Source organism: Nelumbo lutea, chromosome 1 (assembly GCF_056320005.1).
Source record: "Nelumbo lutea isolate HS-2025 chromosome 1, American lotus-T2T, whole genome shotgun sequence".
Lineage (NCBI taxonomy): Eukaryota > Viridiplantae > Streptophyta > Magnoliopsida > Proteales > Nelumbonaceae > Nelumbo > Nelumbo lutea.
In genome coordinates, this window is record NC_142684.1 from 186,909,065 (window position 1) to 186,930,844 (window position 21,780).

At 38.2% G+C, this 21,780-nt stretch overlaps 1 pseudogene; it reads left to right on the top strand.

The window, feature by feature from the left end:
- Positions 1–5,168: 5,168 nt before the first annotated feature.
- LOC148879865 (putative pentatricopeptide repeat-containing protein At1g53330) lies at positions 5,169–6,436 on the top strand (annotated as a pseudogene).
- The last annotated feature ends 15,344 nt before the right edge of the window (positions 6,437–21,780 follow it).

The following is a 21,780-nucleotide window of genomic DNA, read 5'->3' on the forward strand; positions in this document are numbered from 1 at the left end:
TATTTTAGCTATAAAAATCCATTATTAAAAGGGGGTGTTTTTGTCCCATTCAAGTGTTAGTAACTTTCCCCCTAGGGAGATGGGTATCATTTACTGGTCCCCACATAAACTTTCTCTGGCCCCCACATAAATCTAAAAAAAGAATATGGGAGGACGAAGCCACACTTCAAGATTTGAAATCAAGAAAAAGTCAGAGGCCTGAGGAGTTATCCTCGGGTAGATACTCTAACACTCAAGTCAGTAGGAAACAGTGGGTGTTCGGGCCAAGCAGTTAGAGAACGGCGCTAGTCCAAGTAGAGTAACAATATGAGAACCGAAAGTTGGATCCATTACCTTGAGCGGGAGGTATCTTTTTATAGTCGATGATCCGTGTTCTGATCGGATGAGGCTTTCGGGGTTGTCAGGATGAGGTTAACCGCCGAAGTCCTCAGGATAAGACCTAATCCCCAACGGAGTTGTCCCCATCCATGCGCAATCTCCTGTCTTGGTCACGCTTATCCACAAGGTGTGGTGCTGATGTGGCCAAAGAGATAAGGTAGGGCCGCGGAGGTGACACGGTGCTGACGTGGTCGAGGAGATAAGTTGGGCTACGGAGGTGACACAATGCTAACGTGGCTGAAGAGATAAGGTGGCCACGTAGGCGACACATGGCATCCGGAGCCAGCTCAACCATAACCTGAACACCACTCCCCTAGTTCCGAAGTCGATGAGTGAAGTGCTTGGCTGTGGTGTGGCGTGGAAGAGGTCTTCGGTTCTCGGCTGAGGAACTTGAAGTTGAAGTCTGGTTGAGCATTTGATTTGGAATGTGCGGCTCAAGGTTGGACCAGTTTTTTTTGATGAACCGGTTGGTTCAATATGGGTCCCATTTTCAGAACGAGTTGTCAGAGGCACCGTTTCACTTTCCTAGGCTCTACGCGTGCGAAGGGTGGTAGTGCCGATTGGTCTCCCCGATCTTGTCAGAGTGGTGCTTGATCTTTGCCGTCAATCTTGCTTCGATTTGGATCGCTGAGAATTCTATAAATAGGGGGAAAGAGCATTTCCCCTTCATCATTTGTGAAAGAAGTCACTTGTACAGTTCGGTGAGGAGTAGTCTTCGGTGCTCGGTGTTTGCTTGGGAGTAGTTTTCGGTGCTTGGTGTTTGCTTCAGTTCCGCGGCCTTTACCTTCAAGATTTGGTAAGATGTTTTCCTTGTCATTCCGTTCTTCCTCTTCCTTTGTTTCCTCTTCCTCTGATTTCCCTTCTTTCTATTATGAGTCTGAGCCGGGGTCTTTCACCAAGGCTGCCGTGCTCGATGTTCCTGAGGCTGATGGCCAGGGGGCTGAGGCTGAAGACTTTGAGGGAGTAGATTCAATTAGGGTTGTTGAGGACGAGGAGGCTGAGGCGGGGCTGTCGACTATGGAGGTTGAGCTTCCCACGCGAGCTGGCCACCGATTTGGGGCCATTCCATGCTGCATGAACCTCGGGGATATGGCTTGGATTTGGGTTTTGTATTGTGTCCCTTAGGAATATGAGCCGAGCTATCCGAGGGATGGTGAGAGGCCCACACAGATGCTCGGCCGGGCAAGCTCTGCGTGTATGAGAAAAGTGTAGAGTTCGGGTTGAGGTTCCCATTGAACAAGGGGGTAGTTGGGGTGTTTGAGTGGTACCGAGTACTGCCGATGTAGCTGATGTCAAACTCCTGCAGATTCCTGATTGGTCTTATGCCTTACTGTTTTGTCCACAATGTTGAGCTTACCCTGGGGATGGTTACCTACTTCCTACAACTGAATCATCACCAGCAGGGGTACTACTACCTCTCGGCTAGGTAGCGCATTAAGGTGTTGGTTGGGACCCCGTTCTCGATGAAGCACTGAAAGGAGAGATTCTTCTTTGTGCATTGTCCTAGAGGCCCGCCTCTATTAGTCGCACTCTAGGAGCTGAAGACTAAGGTGCCACATCCTACTTTGGCCCGACTTACCAAGGAGGATAGGGCGGCGATAGGCATGATTGAGGAGATCGACGTGATGCGCTACACACCCTTCTCGATGTTGATCCATGCCGGGCTGATGAGCGAGGAGGTCAGTCTGTTTCATCGCTTCGGTTCTTTATTTGCTGAACTCTTCTCTTCTGAGCTAATTGGCTTGTATTACTTAGATGCTTGTTTTGATGTAGGTGCTGAGATGGCAAGTCAAGAAGAGATCCTTCGCCGGATGAGGGCTAGGCAGGACAGGCACAACCGAGGTGGTCAGGGGCCAGCCCCGATTCGAAGTCTACTGAGAGGGCTCCTCGGCAGCAAAGGAGAGTTAGGCAACAGTCCGAGGAAGAGGTCATGGTGGTTGACCCGGAGGAGGGCGCCTAGGCCGTCCCCCCTTCCCCGCGAGTGAATGCGTCGATGGGCGGTGGTCCACCTCTCCACATGCCACAGTGGAACGTCCATTCTGAGGATGGACTTGCAACAGAAGGTGTTTCTGAGCAGCTTCTCCGTGGCATCCTGACGCATGCCATGAGGCGGGAGGCGATAGAGTCTACAAGTGGCGCCCTAGAGAGCATACTCCTTTTTTAGGCCGTGTCAGTAAGTCTGTGCTTGCACTTCATTTTCTTTTTGGTCGGTTGAAGTCATTGTGTTAACACTTGGCCTTTTCTTTGCAGAATGCTTGCTCGGCGGTCATGATGGTCGACCATCTTCAGTCACTAGGGCACCTCTATGAGGCAAGTCATGCCGAAGTCCTGTAGCTAAAGGCTTGGTTGGTTGATTTAGAGGCAGCTAGTGTGTGGATGGTCGCGTTGGAGGAAGAGGTGGCCGAGCTAAAGTGCGGCATAGATGAGTGGACAGACACCATCCACAATTAGAAGGCAACGCGGGAGCGACTGAAGGAGGCCCAGGTAGGTGAGGAGGCAATTGCTCGGTTTAGGGGCTTGGTGGAGTACCTGCACGAGATGGATAAATTCGTCGTGCGTTCTTTTGAGACGGGGTTCGATCTCTTCTGAAACAAGATTCTACGCCGGTTCCTTGTTATCGCTGAGGTCGCATAGAGCTTGGTTCCTTATGATGCCAACACCCTTCCCGTTGAGGACAACACGACCACTGTCAACCTACCCAGAGAGAATGAGGAGGTCAAGGATGAGGCGTTTGTTAATCAATGCTACTATTGCTAATTTAATTCTGTTTTGCCCTTAAGTTGTCTTTCCCTTTAATTTTTTTGATGATGTAACGGCTCGGTGCTGAGCTTGAAACTATGTACAAACTCTTTGATTAATGAAAAAGATGTTTTTTGGTTATGAGCTTGCGTATTTGTTTTGCTCTCTCTTTCCTTTTATTTTGCTGAACCAAATTGTAGGCCTCGGTCTTGTTATGGCTGAGGTCCGGGGTGGCAGAGATCTTTGGTCTTTGGCTTGCTTGGCCGAAGTATTTTTTGAGCTCTCATCTCTTGGGGGATACTCGGTTACAAGTCTCGAGAGCTTTTGGCTCTTCGTGAGCTAGTTGTTCCTCAGCTAGCTCTGATCTGACGGTTAGTCAATAGGGTGTGCAGAATTCGATGACCACCCTCTGGCCTCGAGAGTTGGGGGTGTTTTTCTCTGCTTTGGGCTCTACCGCCAATGGTTGAGTCAACTGAATTGGTCCGAGCAGAGTAACAATATGGGAGTTAAAAGTTGGATCCTTTACCTTGAGCGGGAGGTACCTTTTTATAGCCGATGTTTCATGTCCTGATCGGATGAGGCTTCTTGGGTTGTTAGAATGAGGTTAACCGCCGAGGTCCTCGGGATCAGACCTAATCCCCAGCAGAGTTGTCCCCATTCGTGTGATGATTTCCTGTCTTGGTCACGCTTATCCACATGGCGTGGTGCCAACGTGGCTGAAGAGATAAGTTAGGGCCGCGGAGGTGATGTGGTGCTGACGCGGTCGAGGAGATAAGTTGGGTTGTGGAGGTCATGTGGCACTGGTGTGGCCGAAGAGATAAGGCAGCCACGTAGGCGACATATGACGTCCGAAGCCAGCTCAACCATAATAAACATGTATCACTTACTCGAGTAAATGATATATAGGAAAATAAACTTTCCCTAGTCCCCACATAAATCTGAAAAAAAAAACATGGGATTTTTGGTTAATGAAAACCAAAATCTCATTGACCAACTTTCCCTCTCTCAAAATATGAAAAAAGAACGCCCCCCTATGTTCGAATTGGTTTTAGGTTATCCCTGCCTTGATAGAGGTCCAGTACAACAGAATCAATGGGGCCTAGGTTGTATTGTGGACCGGGCATAGAGTGTATCTTTTGGTCAATTGGCCAGGCTTGGGCCTAATTTTAAGGCCAATAAACGGAAGAGGTTTTGGTTTGGATCAAATCATGATATTTTTAATTTACTCAAAACAAATCCATAATTCCAACTATATGGAATTGTCAAAAGCCCTTTTTTTTTTCGTTTTAACTTTTTTTTATAGTCTTATTTAAGACAAGGACATGAAACTAAACAACAGAGCAAAATGATGATGATGGAACGGACTCATATAGTGTAACAAACCACATATAGTTCGGGACAGGCTTAGTTGGGTCAGAAAAGACAAAATGCAATGTCAAAATTACTATTTTCAGCATTAAAAATAGAAGGAAGGATGGTAGAACTGGCTCTTCATGGATACTATGGGGGTGTTTTGATTTTGTTATTCGTAGCAAAAGTATCTTGTTACATCAGAAAAAAAAAAGAAAAGAAAAACATGTTTTTTTATAGTGTAAAATGTAAAAACTTTTGAAAAAACCTAAAATTACTTCCCTTTCATCATTGTCACCAATAGAAAACGTTAGTCTAATTGAAATACCCATTTAACCCTTATGTCTATCGAAGATTTTTAAAATACTCCCGAAAGATTTTTTTTAAGTTTTAATTAAAATGTTCCTTGCGTCAAATTGAAAAGAGTAAAATATTTTTACTCTGAGAATTTGTCAAGTAGAGTGAAGTCTAGAACAGCGAATCTGATAATTTTGTAAATTCTGAATTTTCGTTCATGGGACGATAATGGAAGGGGCGTAACTGCAGGTTTTTTAAAAGGATAAATTACAAAAACCCCTCTATATTATGGGTCAGTGATAAAGACCCCTAATTTTTTTTGTGACAAAAACCCCTGAACTTTGGCTGTTAGACAAAACCCCTTTCCGTTAGAATTCCGTCAATTAATTTCAAAAAAGATCCTCATGTTTCTCATTCGTTATGAGAAGAATCCTTTACTCTCTGCAACTCTTCCGAAACCCTAATTCAAACAATCCTCTGAAGCTCTTTCGTTACAGCCTCTTCTCTTATGATATCATCACCACGAAGCTTGGACGTCCCAAAATGTTCAATGAGATGGAGCAAATCCTTGCTCAGACGAGCCAGGAGACTCGGTTCATCTCCAAAGAGGTCATTTTTGCAATGTCATTTCCTTCTACGACCGCTCTCGCATCGCCGAGCAAGCTCTTCAAACTTACGATCCAATTCCTGATTTTCGTTGCCAAAGAACGGTAAAATCCTTCAATATCATTTGTTGGGGGTGTTTTTGCCGCAACGTCAATGATCTGAACTATTATCCATTAATGTTCAAGAAACTAATGATTTACACTATTATTCATTAATGTTCCAGAAATAAACATGTCAGTTCGAACTTACTTCCCCCCTATAATATCAGTTGTTGGTAATAGTAATGGGATTCATACGCGTCTCCCAGTGCTTGTGCTTACAATATCCTGATAAATGCTTGCAGTTTGAGTAACTCGTTGGATGATGCCTGTAAGTTGTTTGATGAAACGCGAAGGAAGAATATTAAACCAAATGCAATTACTTTTGGAACACTGATTTCTGTTCTCTGTGCCAATTTGAAGTTGGGTTAAGCTTTTAGATTGAAAGAGGATATGCTGAGGATCTTTGGTTTGATACCTAATGCTTTTGTTTATGCTTCGTTGATCAAAGGCCTTTGTTAGCCTTTAAGCTAAAAGATGATATATTGTCGGAGAAGATTGTAGGGTTGGATTCAGCGGTTTATACTACTTTGATAAATGCACTCTTTAGGGCTGGTCGGAAAGGAGAGGTTTCTGGGATTTCTGAGGAGATGACCAGAATTGGCTACAAACCTGATAATATTACTTACAATGTTGTGATCTCTGGATTTTGTAATGAGAAGGATTTTGATTCAGCCTATGCTCTCCTAAATGAAATAATAGAGAAAGGATGTAATCTGGATGTTATTAGCTATAAACTGTTATTCATTAATGTTCCGGAATAAACATGTTTGAATTGTTTGAATATGTGCCAAGATGGAAATGCGCTCCTGAATCCTGATGTTCTGTCTTGCAGAATACTTTTTTATAGTGTTTGTGACAAGGTGGAGTTAAAAGGAGCAACAATTTTGGATGAGATGGTTTTAGAAGGGTTTATGAGTTTATCCCTCGAGCTTCAAGTGCAAATAAGCTTTTGGGTCAGTTGTTAAGTTTCAATAGAAAATGATAAAAAAAGAAAATAGAAAAAATTTAGTAAGATATTTTGATAATTTAATGCTTTTTGTTATAGGGGTCTATCACCGAGAAGATTTTTTTTTTTTTTTATTATTAAAGTGAAATCTCAGGAAAAGTTTTTATATTTATCAAAAACATCAGGGGAGGTTTTTTATATTTTATGCTTTATTTTGAAAGAACAAAAACCAAAATCATACATATCAGCCAAGAAATAAAGGTCACGCCTTACTAGCCTAGGCTGCCACACCCAACTCTATCGTGTTGGGGTTGGACCAACCTTATGTTGGGTTCAGATTGAACAACCATACCGTGCCAAACCCAACCCGTTGGGTCATACAAAGTATTTTAAAGAGATAGTAAAGCCTAAACAAGTCCTGTTGTATTACATAGCTGTTTTATAAAGCAGATTAGGTCGCCTACTACAGCGTTGTGTTGTCTGTAATTTTTTTTTTCCACCAAAAAATAAATTATAATTACGAGACAAAAAGATACAAAAGAAAATAGTTAATATTTTCCATCCAAAATTGTCAACTGAATAGTTAACATTCATAATCTAGAACAAATAATACTAATAATCTATCTGTATCCAAGCAAGTAATTAGGAATCTTCAAAATGGGAGAAAGGGAGAGCAACTGCAACAAGCACGCGAGATAAAATAGTTAACATTCATAATCTATAACAAATAATACTAATAATCTATCTGTATCCAAGCAAGCAATTAGGAATCTTCAAAATGGGAGAAAGGGAGAGCAACTGCATCAAGTACGCGAGATAAATATCATATATATATATATATATATATATATATATGATGAATGATGATTTGACCCGATCTATGAAACGACGACATGTGGACACTGACCCGATATAAGCGACAATTCAGCATTGCGGCCCAGTAAAGCTAAGTAATGGGCCCATAAAGCAGCCCGCCACATCATATCGAGCAAAAGGAGGAGCTCGCCACAACGCGAGCTCCGGGTTCCCCGATCTACCCCCAAAGGGATATTCCGAGGTAACTTCAGCTCGCAAGCTAAGAAAACCAGCTCGCCCAAGCTCCCCATCAGACAGGTAATCCCGAGGACTAATTCTACTAAGGGTACTCTTGGAGTATTCCGAGCTCGCTCAAAGTAGCTTGGGAGTGGGCCGCACGAGCATTCCACAGGAAGCTTCTATCTGACAAGCCGTACCAATCAAACTACGCCATATCCCTTATTGACGGTGCAGTCCTTGTCCTTTCGATAGTTTGCGCCCACGTCTCTCAGTAGGCGGAGGCGTGCCTGTCACTTTGGGGACGTGTCACTCGCCCGGGTAAGGAGTACGTCACAACGGCCACCTGCGCAGCCCTGGCAGGTAACGGCTGTGGCAGGGGGCCCAGTGGCGGTTATGCCCGATCTCACAAAGAGCGCCCCTATAAAAGCCCTCGGGGTAGAGGAAAAGCTTCTTATTGAGACCTCCAATCTCTCGAATATAGGAAAAAAGTGCGACCTCCACTCTTAGCCTTCGTTTTTTCCTTTACTTCCCATACACAGTACTAACTTAAGCATCGGAGTATTCCCACGGGATAAATCCCCGAGAAATCTTTCCTTTCATCTTCTCAGGTGTCGTTTATTACCAAAAAGAAACCAGTCAGCAAACAACTAGAAGTGCCCGAATTACGTTACATCAAAATATATATATATATTTATAAAAGAAGAAAAGAAAATCAAAGGGAATGCAATTATATCATGTGAAATAGGACTACAACCATACCCGAATCAAGCTTTGGCTCATATGCCATTTGCTTTTGTTATCATTATTTTGTTTAACTATATTTTGAAGTTGAAGCAAGCACCCACATAGTAATCTAATATAATCGAAGGTCCAAGAAAGGGCCAGCATGCCCACATGCTTCCATGGCCCACCACTCTTTGTCATGTCGATATCTTGTGACAAGGAAACCATACATTTCTCTCTCTTTCAACTAAAGTAGGCTCCAGTTACTCAACAACATAGAATTAGGCATTATTTATATATATATATTAAGTCAGTATTATATTTGTATTTGTTTCAAAATGGAAGGCGGGGATATTAAATTAAGCAATATAAAAAAGTAGGGCTAAAAAAATAATAAAAAGGCTCCTAAAAAAAACTTATAGTCGCATAGCCCCTATATCAATATAATATATATATATATATTATTGATATAGTAGGCCCTGCTTTGCTTTCCAGGGTTATGCAAAAGTAAAACGGGTTTTATTTCACATACTTTACTTTTTAAGGTCTAAGTAATTGAACTGATAACTGTAAAGAAGTCACTAGTATTCACTTGTTGCAAATTGAAGTTTCTAAATTTATGATCTTGCACATGGCAGGCGAGTCCACATTAAGCATTCATGCCCGATGGTGGTGATGACTAGGGTGCAAGTCAGGCAGGGTTGAGGTCAACCCCAATCCAACTGAAGTTGTTGAACGAACCCCATCCCCAAATTTGGGGTTGGGTTAGGATCAGGATGGGTTCAGGTTAAATTTGGATTGATCCTATTTTTCTATTTTTTTTTTCAAATGGAATTAGTTTTGTAAATTTTAAGGATTTACCTTAATTCAATATTTGCATTCTTATCTGTAAAAGAACAGTCATTATGTTTTAGAAAAATATTGTCTTTAAACTTAAATTTTTAACATACATATATACATGTTTAAATAAAAATAAGGCTGGTTGAGTACTTGGGTCTACCTGATGGACCTGAATAAACTGAACTTGATGAAGGACGGTCTCCTCTCTAATTATATATTGACATGTGGTGACACGAACGCTTTATGAAACTTTATTATCACATGTGGCAAGACCGCACTTAAATGGCAGTCCAGCCTCTATTAGCAACTCGACCTGTAATGCCTACTCACTATCCAACCTCCTATCTCCAATATATTGGGGAATGTACTCCCAACTATTCATGAGAATTCTGCCCACGCCTATTCATAATATACTATCTCTCTTCCCCTGCATTATACTATATAGAGGATGAGGATGAGATGTTCTTCATGTATGATTGCATAAACGTAGATAAAATTCTCCTGAACAGAAAATCCGGACTTCACCTAATGATTACCATCGACCTGGTCCACTCGACATGGGCTACCACTGACCTGAGACACATCTCGGACATTAGTGTACCTCCAACCCGTATAGCAAGCTCTGCCTTATCTCCGTCAACACGGAAGGGCTGACCCGCACTTCATGTGAACGTGGGGACCACCTAGCAGTGCTAGAAACTCACTTCCCCATTTCACAGAGAGATGGATATGAGATAACTGTAGATCATGGAATGCCATCATTAACCGCACCGCCTAGACGTTTCCACTAAGGTTGACCACTTGGCCGCCTTGCTCACCTATCTCGCCACGTTTAGGCCAAGCCACGAGCCCTTTATATATATAAAGGTAGGCTTCCACCGTCTGAGGACATCTCATACTCCTGCATTCCTGCTCTTGCCTTCTTGCATTCACCCGAACCCTCTGACTGACTATGTTAGCAGCTCTCGTTACCAAAGTCTGCACTTGAGTTTGGCATAGCCATTGCCAGTAGGGACTGACACTTTTAATCTTCACAACTGATTATAATAGTTCTGGTTCTATGATTTTAATCTGATTAATAATTGATTCGATTCCAATTCTTGCCTATCTCTAATTAATTCGGACCTAGAATTGATTATATATATAAAATATTTTTATAACTTTCTTATAATTTTATCATATTTTGAGTTTGAAACAGTGAATTTGATAGATAATAAATAAGATAATATTAGTTAAAAATATTTAGTTTATTAATATATAAATAATTTAGTATTTTCCTATCATTTTTCTTAAGATTATATTATCAAATTTTAAAATTTAAGTTATTATTTAAAAAATATATATAGCTTTTAGTAATTGATATGACCGTATAGATCCAACTATTAACGGGGACGGTTCTGCTTCTGTGAATTTTGTCCTGTATAATAATAGATTTCAGTTCTAGTTCTACTTAAACCTAACCCAGACTCGACCTGTCGACAACCTTATATAAGTATGTATATAAAAATACATAAATACCTGCAACAAAATAAATATATAAATAAACAATACAATTATGGATGCATAGTTTCATAATATTTATGCATGTAAATATGAAGTTAAATTGGGTTTGGGTTGGTCAAGGCTTCAACCCTAACCCTAACCCAAACTTCATCCCAACCCAACCCATGTTTTTTGGGCTAGGTTCAGAGTAACCCAGCCCTTGTCATGACTCATGTGAGGCTAGATTGGGTAGACTCAATGTTATTAAAACTAACCGGGAACTGTACCATTCTGTTTGGGCGATGGGCCAGTAGTTTGGTCCATCCGGGTCAAATAGGTGAGCATATGACATGATAAACTGAATAGTAATATATAAAAATAAAGAAGAATATAGAAAGTTTGAAAAAATGGGTATATCTTTAATATTATAAATTCATTGTATTAAATAAAAATGAGCGATAAATCAGTCATTGTTATTGATGAAGGAAATGGCTAAAATATATATATAAAAAAAGAAAAGTCTAACCAATGATCTATTGGCCAGCATTCGAACGGTTCAACAGTTCAACCAATTGGTTTATTAGATTGTTAACTAAGTTGACTGCTTTTTTTTTTTAGGCAAATGGCTTGAGAGTGAAGTATAGACATGAAAATATGGCTGAGTGATGGATCAAGTCCATCTATCGGTTGGTTCACTTGATTGTCGACCAAGTTGATTCAAATGGCTCGAGGGCAAAATAAACCTGAAAATATGGCCTGGTGATGGATCAATTAGTCCATCTAGTTGGTTTGGTCCGACTTTTTTTTTTTGCCCCGGGGGGGGGCTGTGTCAAATGGTATGGTTTGTACACGGAATCGGAATCGGAATCGGAATCGTTCATTCCCATAGTCTGTTTGGTTCAGACAGGTATGAGAATGAAAATTAAAATTAGCAGGAATTGAATTTCATTCTCAATGGAGGGGCAGGAATGGGGGAATGCCATTCTAGTAAGAATGGGAATGAAATTCTGATTCCACCCAACCAAACAGTAAGAATCAGAATAGTCTAATTCCAGACCCCTATTCATGCAGAGCAAATGGACCCTAATATTATAAAACAAATATATCTAATTTATGTACATATGCAGAGATATGCATTGGAGTTCTATAACGAGAATATAGGGATGCCAATAGATTAGGGCTGCAATTTGAGCCAGGTTAGTTTTAACTAAGGGTGAGTATTATTTGGTTTTTGAATATTTAAGTTTTGGTTTCATTTTTTTGAATTAGAAATTTGGCTAATTCAAAAAATCGAATTAACCGAACTTTGTTATATAACATGTAATATATAATATATAACATATAATATTTAATATATAATACAATGAAATTTGATTTTTATAATATATATATATATATATTATTGAAATTCAGTTTTAAACAAAATAACCAAAAACTGAATAAAAAAGTTTGGTTTTTCGATAATTCTGTTTTGGCTTAGTTTCCATTTTTTAAATTTGGTTTTTAAAATTTTGATTGATCCAGTTCAATTTAACTAAATAAGCTGAATGCTCACCTCTATCTTGAACCCAACCTAAAAAAATAGGGTTAGGTTAGATTTGAAAAGTATCAACCTGATATAATTTTGGGTTGAGGCCTTGACTGGTTGCCCCAATTTGAACTCGGCTTAACTTCATATTTGCATGTATAAATATCATACAAATATGTATTTATATAAGTATGTTATGTATTTGTGTATTCATGTATGTATGTATATTTTTCAATACAAGTATGTATATATTTATGTACATTGTATGTCAAAAAATTTTAAATTTAAAACCAATTTTTCTTTTATCTAAAACATGATAAATATGTTCTTTTGCACATAATAATCTATATCTATAACTATATAAATATATTAAGCTGAAATGTATACATAAGAAGGCTTGAGGACGAGGGAAATGAAATCTAAGTATTTTTTGCCTTTTTTTTTCTTAGAAATTACAAGAATGCCACTCTCTACCAACTCTCTCTTTTGCTTTTTTTTTTTCTTTCAAATTACAAGAATGTCACTCTCTCCTACTAGATCTCTCTTTCTCTTTCTTTTATATAAATATGTATTTATATAATTACGTTATGTTTTTGTGTATTCATGTATGTATGTATATTTTTATGTATTTTTTCAGTACAAGTACGTATATATTTATGTATGTGCATATTTATTTATGTATATATGTATGTCAAAAAATTTTAAATTTAAAACCATTTTTTTATCTAAAACATGATAAATATGTTCTTTTGCACATAATAATCTATATCTATATCTATATAAATATATTAAGCTGAAATGTGTATATCTATATCTATATCTATATTTTTTGCCTTTTTCTTAGAAATTAATTACAAGAATGCCACTCCCTACCATCTCTCTCTTTTGCTTTTTTTTTTCTTTCAAATTACAAGAATGCCACTCTCTCCTACCAACTCTCTCTCTTTTGCTTACAAATTACAAGAATGCCACTTTCTCTCTCCAATTGAGGGAGACCTCAGCTCGGCATCTCGGCTGCTAAGGGACTTGCAATCAAAGGTAGTCGAGTTCGAGCCGAGCCGAGCTCGAACTTCTAAGCTTAAGCTTAAGTCTAATTCGAATCGAGCTTGAGCTAGACGACACCTCGACCACTGAGGGAGACCTCGACTCGACACCTTGATTACTAAGGGAGATATCGACTCAGCACCTCGATAACTAAGGGAGACTTTAGCACAACACCATGTCAACTAAGGAGACCTTAGCTCGACACCTCGCTTGTTAGGGAAACCTCAACTCGACACGAGCTAGACAACACCTCAACCACTAAGGGAGACCTCGGCTCGGCACCTCGGTTACTAAGGGAGATCTTGGCTTAACACCTCGACAACTGAGGGAGACCTCAGCTCGGCACCTTGTCAACTAAGGGAGACTTTAGCTCAACACCTTACCTTATAGGAAAACCTCAGCTTGTCACTTCAGCAACTGAGGGAGACATCGATTTGGCACTTCAGAAATTGAGGGAGACCTTGGCTCGACACCTTTGCAGTTTGAGAGACCTGCAACCCAAGATAGCCAAACTCAAACTTCTGAGCTTTTGACTTTGAGCCGAGCTCAAGCTCAAATCTCTAATTCGAATTGAACTCAAACCTGATAGTTTATGAGTGAGCCCTACAACGCAGGGCCCCCTCCGCTAGTACTAATATTGAATTAAAATGATCGAACACTTAAAACCTAAGAAATAGGTATATTAATTTGACAAAAGGAAGTCCACCCTGAACCCAACCTAAAACTTTGGGTTGGGTTAGGATTGGGATTGGTGGTTCAACTAAGGTTAGGTTAGGGTTGACCTCAACCTGACCTAACATGATTCGACTTGCACCTCTATCAATGGGTGAGGAGGTTAAGAGGTAAATCAGCCTGACCTGACCGCTGACCCCATTGGGTAAACGAGTTGGGTTATAGTCTTAATCTCATTTGCTGTCTCCCTCTAATTTCTGCCAAATCAAACATAGCCTGAGGTTGGGTTAGGTGAGAGATTGATTACTCGTTTCCTGGGACGGGGCTTTGCTTTGGATCAAATGATGTGCCCCGCTTGTACATTCTGCCAGCAGGGTCGATGGATCATCCAAATGTATTTTTATTTTCATAATGTTATAAGGATTAATCTTAATTTTGTTCCATCGTATCCATTGTGTGTGTGCTAGTGCTATACAAAAAGGAGAAGCAGCAGGCAGAGATTTGAATTTGTTGATCAGAGTCAAGAAGAATTGGCGATTATTAGATGATGCGACAGAGTGTTAGCTAGAAACCAATTGGGATTTGATGTAGCAGAAAAGAATCAAAAGGTGAAAGCAATACTTGTGAGGGTGAGAAGTGAGAACGATCGATCTGCAGCTGCAGCTGCATCCTGCTCTCATTGCTGAGAGAAAGTCGCGGGAGGAAGGGAGGAGATGAAGATATATGCCTAGATACCGGCCGATAAAAGAAAGCGGGTACACAACACCTTCACTAGCTACGACCAGCTTATATTCCAAAGTAACAATATTAATATTAATTAATATACAGTTAGATTGATAAAGTTGACAATTAAGGCATGCAGAGAGTATTAGAAATATCAATTAGTATGGCATAGAGTTGATTACGATGCATGCAAATGGATTGGTCTAATTCATGCAAATCTCCCCTACGTGGAAAGTTCATTATTGTTATGAGAGAGAGAGAGAGAGACCCTGTAGCTTCGGCAACGTAGATCATAGAACCCCTTATGTTAATATAAAACCTTATTATATTTTTATCATAGACTTGATCATTAGATATTATATATTGCTACTGTACAGTTTGTTCTCGTATGCCTTTTTTTTTCTGGAATTTTCGTTGAATATTTCTATTTCTCTTGTTTAAACATACAATGGATATAAAAGGTATATACATATGTCATTTACTCTCATTTTAAAAACTGTTCACTTATAACTGTTCAAAAATTATCCATTAATTATAAACAGTTTTGTCTTGGAGATACTATCATGTGCATTACTAATCTATTATAAATGCAAGCATAGTAGACTAGCTTGTTATGTTGCCAATTTCCTTTCCATTTTTACAAGTTTCTATGTGCTAAGTTTGCACATTAGGCTCGGTTTGGAAGGAGTACAAATACAAATAGGTAGAGTATAAAACCTTATATTTTATGTTATTTTTTATATATTTTCACTGCACATTTGTATTTGTACTCTTTCCAAACTGAGCCTTAATATGTATTTAATAGTTTTTAATATTTTTTTTTATAACAAGAAAGCCAATAGCCGCCTTGTTCTCCAACCAAATCACCTATGTTACCATATATTCCTAAAATGGTTAGGTGAAAGTAGACCTGGTCCTGAATGAATAGTTAAAATATAAACCTGGTTTCAAACTAAATCCTATAGGGTACCTAGGGGTAAAATTAAACAAATCAAATTCGACTCTAATCAAACAATAGAATTCAAATTCAAGTGATTAATTATTTTAAGTTATTTATTGAATAAAATCAGGTCATGTCTGAATTCAGTTGTATTATGTCAAATCTTGAATTTGAATCCTGATTTTCGGATATTGTTGACACCCTACCTATTTGGATTTGATAAGCAATTTTTTGTTAAAATCTATATCTATCTATACTACTATTAAAAGTGGGAATGAGATCTAGATTTTGGAAGTTTTTTTTTTTTTACTAAAACATCCCTATTGTTGAATTTGGTCATCTTTATTGTAAGGGCAAAAAATGTAACTTGATCTAATATTTATATTAAGTTCATTCAATTCCCTCTTATTAATTCCTATATTTGAGGTATTAACTCTTGTCCCCTCTCCTTAAATCCTATATTTACTATATATTAAATAAATGAGAGTTGTGGGCTTTTTCTTGACTAAAACACCCTTACTTTTGAATTTGGTCCTTCTAACTTTGAGAGCAGAAAATATAATTTAAATTGCCACCTTTCACTTTATTCAATTCCCTATCATTAATGTGTCAATTCTCATTCTTCCTCCTTAGATCTTTTTTATTTGAAGAATTTTCGTTTCTCAACAATAAATTATATTAGTTAAATTTTTAGTCAAATCAGTCAACACATGATGTCATAATTATACACAAAACTAAAAAAAAGATAGTAATATAAATTTATAGAAAATACAGATATTTGTCAAAAAATTGTGCACATTTTTAATATTTTATGTTTAGCATATTAAACAAAAATGCATATGGTAAAAATTAATATTTTTATTAACAATGAAATAAAATACAAAGTTTAACTCCAGCAACATATCATACTTTAATTACTTACATTTTTAATGGGTTTGTAATAAGGATATTGAAATTATTATTGTTTTCTAAAATTGTCACGTACAAAACACATGCACATTTACTAGTTCACTAAAAAGTCTAAATTTATTATTTCACACCATATGGGCCTCAATCACTCAATCTCTCATTTAAATTTATGGATAGTATGGGGCACAATCATTGATTGCACAAACCAGTAAAACAACTATCAAATTCAGCCAGTCCAATCCTTCAGTTTTGTGTAAATTAATCCAATCCCAACTTTAATATAATTGGAACTTGGAATGCAAGTGTAGAAAGGAACTAGTATCTCTCTCTCTCTCATATAAGAAAATTGTTATTTAACCCATGAACACTAATGTGACTAACCCAAGATGTCTCAGCCGAATCTTCATCTGCTAGTCCAAGACCTCCACGCGACCCAACCCCCTTTAATTGAAAATTGACGGGAGTCCAGACTAATGGTACTCTTGGACTCCATATGATATTTGAATTTTATTAAGACTTGTCGTTGCGTTCCAAAACCAATGGGGTCTCTTTCTTCCCTAATAAACTGATAAACCTCTAAACTCGTTGTTACCCTCCTCTCAAGCTATGAACTATGAACTCTGTCACTAGATGACGATGACTATTTAAACATAATTAGTTTGGATGGTGACAATAAATTGGACGACAACCTGTGAACTTCATATTCTCTAGTAGTGGTTAAGCATGAATAACTCTATATTGCTTTGTTGGTTGAAACTAATTTAAATCCATGTAATTGATGTGGATTTCTTTGTGATTTTTGAAGTATATTTATTTCTATGGCATAAACCCATTAAACTCATATTAGATTGTGGAATAAACCCTAATTCTCTCTACCCAATACAGAAATCTTGTCGTCCAAACAAAATTTGGGAGTAAGTAATGTAGACTTAGTTTCTTCTTTTAATAACTTAATTGCTTTTATACCCCAAAATGACTGAAAAGCAAACACTTTCTAAAATGAGTATTAAAACGTATACAACCATAGATTTTTGCAGCAACACGCACGTACACACATATAATTATATATATCAAAACATATTTAGAACATTATTTATAATTTAAAAATTTTATTTATTTTAAAAAATATTATTATCTAAAGACATTTTGGGGATTCGGGTGGAATCCATCCCTATCGGGGATTGTGGATGGGGTTAATTTCAGAATCAGGGTCGGGATCGGGGAATATGATCCCCGCCCCGTTGCCATTACTACACACCTTATAGTTTTACTTATTTACTTAAAGCTACACTTATAATTTTCATTTTATTAAAACATCTCATATATTTTACAACTTATTTACTTAATCAACCTTTCATTAAGTAGTATTTGTTTTGCCATTAGGCCCATGATTTTTTATTCTAAAAATACCTTTAACACTTTTTGTATAAAAAACAAAATTGACCAAATATATCTAATAGAGTGGTTGCCCGTGTCTTATTAAGGGCAAAAGTGGTATTTTTATTTTTATTTTGTTTTGATTAAATTTATTTAAATAAACATTAAGATCAACACTGTCATTTTCTACTGTCATCTAATGGACGATTGAATAAATCCATTATAAATTATATGATAAATTTTAATAAATCTATAAAACTATAAAGGATATTTTATTATATGACCCTTTCTATTATTTACTCGAGTGAATATATAATTAATTAATTCCTATAAAGCAAACAAAGTCCACAAGTCACTTAAACAAGTAAACAACAATAAAGAAATCCTCCCGTCTCCAACAACATGCGTACACACCTAAAACAAAAACAAGTTCTGAGCAGCACTTATCAAAATGGGATTCAGGCGGGCAGCTGGCGGCAAAAAAAAAAAAAAAAAAAAAAGAAAATTATAACTTCAAAAAACAAAATGACCTGTCCTCCGTTTTGCTTCCAAAGAGCAATGTCGCTCAGAACACCTACTTTTTCACTTTCTTGCTAAGCATGTCGCCAAGAATGATCGAGCTGGGAACAGAATTGAGAAAGCCATGTGGGACACACTTGCTCTATATATATTATATCGACAATCATCAACGTGCTTTCAGACTCTCACATGTCTAACTTTTTCTTTCTTTTTTTTTCTTGAAAAAGTATAGAGCGAGAGATAGAGAGAGAGAAATCCAATTCCAAGTTATTCAGCCAGTGCATCAGTGTTTATTTGTGCAAGTTGCCATTAATTATCCCGACTAAAATAATTCATGAAAGTTGAGAAAAACAGAGGACGGACAGGCACTGTACCTGTGAGTGTTGAGAGTGCATTGGCATCTTTTGATCATGATCTTCAACTTACTGTAGACAAATTCTGTCACCTAGAAAACAAAAGGGACCAAACCAAACGTATTTCTATCTCTGCCATTTGAAGGCTGTACCCCTCTCAAGTCTGAACCAGCAACCCTGTATATTGTCCTTGTACACGTCATTCAATTCCTTCCTTCACATTATCATAATAATTTCTTTCCAACTCCTCCAGGGCCAGGTGAAGAAGGTGAAAGAGAATAAACTCTCTTGCTGTCATGTCGCACAGGGTTCCCTATGTGATTTTATGAAGCCCCTCCCCTCCCCTGTTGTTGAAAACTGAAATGGATGGTTCTCACTCATGTTACTGATGATTCAATTTCAATTTCTTTCCTGCAGTCAATGGTCCCCAGACAACTCGATCACAACTCACGAGTTGTAGTGGTGCTCCATCTCTTGATGGCTCTCTGCTATTTCTATGGTTTCGTTTTAGTTCTCATCAGCCCCATCAAATTTTACGGTGTCATCCCTTGCTCCCATTTATACATTTTGGCTTATACCAAAGCAATAAGTGAATGCACAGAGAAGAAAAATAAAATGAAGGCGATTTCCCTCCAAGCTCCTCGGCTGATATTCGGGGGATTTAGAAAACGAGAGAGAGATCCTGGCGGTCGGGTCGGGAGACACTCTTTTGTTATTTCCTTCCTTTGGCCAGGTGGATCCCACACCCCACGCATGTCTTGGCCGGGTCAGACACGGTCCAAAGCGGCTCAACAGTCATGCTTCCGTGCTGGGCCTACTGGAGGAAGGTAAATGGGAGCAGAGCGCCCACCGACTTACCCTGCAGAAACGCCCACTACTCTCCCCTTACAACTCCATTCAGCTTTGCCGGTTGGCCAGGGTTGCCACTACCGACACTCTTTGTCCTCTTCCTCCTCCCTCCCGCTCTCGGTCTCAAGTCTGAACTACTGGTTTGATTCTCCTCTTCTCTTCTCTGTTATTCTTTTTTTTTTTTTTTTTCTCTTTTATATAAAGCATATAGGAATGGTTCCTGCTCAAAATCCTGGACCCCAATGGACTATGGAGACCATTCATTGGATGGTTCAACAATCATTCAAAATAATGAAATATATCATATGGTTGCCATTGTTTCTGATAATCATTCAAATCAATGAATGGGTCCCTATCCCAACTGTTCCTCACTGTAGTCCTCACTGTAGTCGCATGTGGTCTGAAAAAAGGATGAGACTCATCATCTGATCTGTTGCCCCCTTTGAATAAAGTATAACTGTTTCATTGATGCCCCCTAATTTAGATGATATTTGATGAGTTCACATTTCTGCCCCTAATTTAGATGTATTAAGAGCATCTCCCAATATATGCTGTGGAACATTGGGCGGAGATGTGGGCTCATATTTGATTTCCTTTATTTGGAAAATGGCATCAGTTCAATGCCATATATGTTTTTCTTTTAATAGAGTTTGAAACGTTGTTTAATTAGGAGAAGTTATTTTTAATATTTCTCTCAATACCAGTGCAATTTTTTTTCACTATTTAGCTTATGTATCATATAATGGTGTCTAACAGTAAAAAATTATATAAAAAAATCAAACATTTTTTCGTTTTTCAAGATAAATACTGTAAATGCCAATGAAACTAAACAGCCCCTCAATTGATTATTTTTTTCTTAACTCTAGTAATTTGATAGAAATAGAGCGAATTGGTCATGTCAATGTTTTAAAAACCGACCCGGAGGCCAAATCATTTTTGCCTCCTGTTCAACTGGCCAGGTCAAACGGTTCAAACCAGCCGAAAGTTTTATATACAAAATTATGGCTCTGAAAGTTTTATATGCATTGAATGTACAATCGGAAATCCTGGCCGGGTAACAGTTCCACCAATTCAACCAGCCAGGTCAACAACTGGTTGAAAACATTGGGTCATGGGTACTGATTCCAACTTGACCTACAAACAGAGAACAAATGAAGCACTGTTGTCATATAATAGACCAGCGGCCAGCCAATCTATGTACCAATATTGTCAGACTTGGACCGGACACAAAAAAGGCAAATAGTACTAAATTGTTTTTAAAAAACTGTTGTTTTTCTTTTCAAAATGAATTTGAAATAATATATGAATAGTAAAGGTTCAAACAGGTAGGACATGCATTTGAGAATTGAGATAGGCCTGAACAAGTGAATAATTCCTAAAAACTGTTTTGGCTGCTGTTTCCTAGTTCTGACGGTCCAACCTTCCGGTCCCGTCCGAGTCTGACGAAACAGATGTGTATGATTTTGTTAATTCACACACAAGAGTCAAGACTTGACAAGGCACAGGCTTCGATTCCAACAAAAATGTATTCAATTTTCTTCCAAAGGTGGTCCTGTTTTTGCTTTGATTTCTTCTACAGAGATTATTAATGATACATAAACAAACACAGAGAGGTTGCCTCGCTCTATACTGTCCAAATGCGCCATAACTGCCCCAAATATCGAAGGGGCCCTATGGCCAAGTCCTGTGATTGTACCATTATCCCAGTCCCCCTACCAACCCAAAAAAGCCCATATTTTTTTTCTTCGTTGGTAGCTATTGGGTCCATTATCAGTCATGATCAGTCACTACAATGATGAAGACGACTCTGGGGTTCAAAACCCATGGACCTCACTCTATAGTAGACTAGCATCTTCTTGTCTCCCCAAGTTCAATATACCATCAATTGATTAAAGGGGTCGGGGGCCTTTTGAAATCAAAAGGAGATGGAAATTATTTTCCACTCTAGTTTTTCTGCTGTTAAAAGGCCAAGTTTCATGGCTTTCTCTGTACTAGCGAATCTAATTAAGCCTAATTACTTTGTTTAAAAAGAAAATAGAGAAAGAATTGCCAAACAACATACTTGTGTAAAACCTAAAGCTTGGAATTAAGCTTGAATAAAGTAAATAATGCTTATAGTTTAATTTCCTAGGCAACTCTTCCAGGAAAATGAGATGTATATAACCTTAAATCTTCCAAACTGAAGCTTTAAGGTGGTAGTACAGAAAACAAGTTTATTACATGTCTCACCACATAAATTAGTCTCTTTTTTTTTTCCTGCTTCTATAGAAGTGGAATCAATCTTTGGGTACAGTCAGGATTGCACAAAGTCATCTTAGGGGCAAGGCGGGCTATATCCTCTCCTATATTGTTATTTCTTCCTAATATCG